The sequence below is a fragment of the Vombatus ursinus genome, unplaced genomic scaffold (genome assembly GCF_900497805.2).
Source record: "Vombatus ursinus unplaced genomic scaffold, bare-nosed wombat genome assembly UNPS02010284.1, whole genome shotgun sequence".
Classification (NCBI taxonomy): domain Eukaryota; kingdom Metazoa; phylum Chordata; class Mammalia; order Diprotodontia; family Vombatidae; genus Vombatus; species Vombatus ursinus.
This window is the reverse complement of record NW_020950062.1, coordinates 5,337,166-5,341,144: the sequence shown is the minus strand read 5'-3', so window position 1 is coordinate 5,341,144 and position 3,979 is coordinate 5,337,166.

Sequence of the window (3,979 nt, the reverse complement as noted above, 5' to 3'; positions counted from 1 at the left end):
ATACTTTTTCCATTTCTTAATATTTATCTACTCTAGTCCTTGGTCAGCAAACACAATCTGTTGCTCCAACCAGACTTCAAAGTTTTCTAACCAGAGCTTCTGCTCCAGTGGCATAATCTTGGGGAACCAATGATCACCTCCATGTCCCAAGGTGATTAAGAAGTAGGACTTTGTGGAAGAAATATGTGCCTGTTGTAAGGAAAAAGCTTCCTAACAATGAGAGTTGTCTGAAGGTTAAATGGGTTAGCTTAGCAGACACTGGATTCCCCACAAGGTCTTTTAAAAAAGATTGAATGTCCACTTGTCAAGAATGTTGTAAAAAGAATTCTGAAGGTATGGGCTAGACCCAACAGCCTCTGGACCTCCCAACTCTAATATCTTGCAAATCAAAAATTAGTTCAGGATCATGTAGGTTTTCAGAACTACCGTCATATGTATTATCACCATCAATAAACACTGACCGTGGTAGATACTGTGTTAAGTTCCAGGGATATAAAAATATACAGGTCCAAGGCCTCAATGAGTTTATAACTGAGTTGGGGAAATAAGATAGACACAGAAAGAAAAATATCAATACAACAGAATTTAAGGAAATGCATCCCTAGCCTTCTCTCTCCCCTTCTCAAATGTTTTTCTAGCTGACAGTAAACAGAGAGCTGGTCTCAAATTTTAATAGGATAGATTCAAGGTGGGAAGGACTAAAAGTGTAGAGATAGTAAATTATTTCATTAACATAGGCATTAGGAGATCAATTTCTGGATGTGTGGCAGACATAAAGAATAAAAAGAAAGGAGTTAGATGTGAGAGATGTTATGTAGCCTTTCAGATATTTTCAATTCTTCATGACCCCATTTGGGGTTTTCTTAGTGAAGATACTGGAGCAATTTGCCATTTCCTTCTTCAGTTCATTTTACAGATGAGGAAACTGAGGCAAATAGGGCTAAGTGGCTTTCCCAGAGTCACACAGATAGTAAGTGTCCGACGCCAGATTTGAACTCAGGAGGATGAGTCAAAGGGCCGCTCTTGAGGACCTAGAGGGCCACATGTGGCTTCGAGGCCACAGGTTCTCCACCCCTGGTAGTGACAGGTGTGGAGAAGACACCCACATAGGCAACACACAGAGGCAAGGAAACTCATGCTGCTAGAGGCATATGCCTTCTGGAACCCTTTTCTCTGTCCACTTTTGATGCTACTATATGCTTTCTCATTCGGGTGCTAGTGTCATTTACTTGCCTGGTGCCTCTGTCTCCATTTCGCTGTCATCTGTTGGCTCGCTGCTGAAATGCAGCATGATGTAGTAGAACCCTGACTTAGAACCAGAAAGTCGTAGGGTCAGAATCTCATCCTAGACACCTGTGACCCTGGGCAAATCACCTAACCTCTCCTAGTCTCAGTATGTTATTTTTGTTGTTTGGTAACATCAGTTGCATACAACTCTTCATGACCCCATTTGGTTTTTTTTTGTTTTGCTTTAGGTTTGGTTTTTTTGTTTGTTTGTTTGTTTGTTTTTGTTTTTGTTTTTTGGCAAAGATACTAGGACAGTTCGATATTTCCTTTCCCATTTTACAGTTGAAGAAACTGAGGCAGACAGGGTTAAGTGACTGGCCCAGGGTCACACAGTGCCTGGGGTTGGATTTGAACTCATGTCTTCCAGACTCCATGCCCAGTGCTCTATGCATTGTGCCACCTAACTGCCTGTCTCAGTATTTTCATATACAAAATGAGGGTATTGAATTCCGTGATCTCTAGGATTCTTTTCAGTTCAATTTTTTTTAAATTTTCTGTAACCCTTTGCAACCTTTTCCCTATATAACAATAGGTCTCAAAACTTGTAGCTCACAGCTCCAAGGGCTGTGTTGCTTTCCTTAGTTGGAACCCATAGCTATAGCCAGGAAGTCAGTCTGCCAGAGAAGTCCTTACGCATTAAATCTGTCTTTTTAATTGATTTTTTTTCAGCCTCCATCGAGGAAGTGTGAGAAAATTTCACCCTGAAGCAGCTCAATGTAAGAGAACTTTCAAATCCCATAACACCCTATCCCATGCAAATTACTCAGGGAGCATCACTCACTAAGACTGGAAGAGGCTCGGAGGGGCTGGCAATAGCCATCAGTTTTTCTGCCAGCAACAGTTAGAAAGAAAAATAAATGGAACTCAGTGACTGACTAGTTTTGAAGAGCGAGGAAAAGACAGGGAGGGGAAGGAATGGAGGCCTGTTCTGATTATGAGAACCAGAGAGACTGGAGAAAGCACTCTCACTGTTCACTGTTCAGGAATGTAGGTACAGATGTAGAAAGTGTCGGGAATTGGACTGAATCCATAGTGACCTAAAGACATAACCTAAAAGTTGCTGTTTGGTATAAACCTCTGGCAACTTGCTTGTATCTAAATTCTCACAAAAGTAGATAAAAATATATTTCTCTATCTTATAGTTTATAAAGCACTTTCACATGAGTGATTTAGTAGATACAGTACTAGGCTTGGACTAAGGAAGAAACCTCTCATAGGTGTCTTTCTGTATCTCTCTGCCTCTCTCTCAGTCTCTCTCATATGTACATATATAATGTATGTGTGTGTATGTACATAAATAATTTATATGTATATATGTAATTGTAACTATAGTGTTAGAGTGGGTTAATTTTGCTTGTTTTTCTACATTCTACACTTCACAGACATCAAGTTACAGAGAAAAGCATATCACAATTGGAGTTCATTGTCTATTGTGCACTTACTTTGTTCCAGGAACTATACTAAGGAAGCAAGGCAGTCCCTGTCTTCAAGAATTTACATGTCTATGTAACTTTTTTCCCTATAGGGAAAGAGGTCTCAGAACTTTTAGCTCATAGTTCTAAGGGCCATCTCACTTATTTTGTGGTTTAAACCCACCCATAAGACCTGCATTGGATTCCTGTCCTTTACTCCTACTCTATACTCCCTAAGATTCAATTTCCTTTTCTGTTAGAGATAAAAATAACACCTACTTCACTGGACTGCTGTTAAGGATGGAACACAATAGTTATCTCAAACACTTCGAAAACCTTAAAGCACTACATAAATGAGAACTTTTTTTTATCCATTTTATACTCACCAAAAACCCAGGAGAAAGGTAGGACATGTATTATAATCCCTTTTTTTTTTTTACAGATGAAGAAATTGAGATTTTGAAATGTTAAGTGCTTTGCCCAAATTCACTCCATCACAGGTCTTCTGACTTCAACTTCGATATGCTTTTCACTGATTCATGTTAGGCAGCTAGGTGATGCAGTGAATAGAGCACTGGGCAGGAAGACCTGAATTTCAAACCCAGCCTTAGAAATTTACTAGCTGTGTGACCTGGCCAAGTCACTTAACTGTTTGCCTCAGTTTCCTCATCTGTAAAGTGAGCTAGAGATGGAAATGGCAAACCACTCCATTATCTTTACCAAGAAAACCCCAAATGGTGTCACAAAGATTTGGACTGACTGAAACAACTGAACAACAACAAAATTTCATGTTGTTCCTAAAGTATGGAATGTGGAAAACATGGACATTTGAGTTATTTGAGATCTCTGGAATTCAGATAAATAAAAATCTTCTGTGGTTAGTTGACCAATTCCAATAGTATAAGTGTGTCTATTCAAATGTGTATGTGTATATATATATATATATATATATATACACACACACACACACACACACACACATATACACACACACATACATACATACATACATATATACACATACATACATACATATATATATGCATGTATTGGCATTTATATGTAAATGGGTGAATGTATAATATATTTGTTGTTTGTTGTTATTCAGTCATGTCCAACTCTTCCTGATCCCATGGACTTTACTGTCCATGAGGTTTTCTTGGCAAAGATACTGGAGTGGTTTACCATTTCCTTCTCCAGTGGATTAAAGCAAACATAGGTTAAGTGACTTGCCCAGGGTCACACAGCTAGTGAGCATCTGAGGCTGGATTTGAACTTAG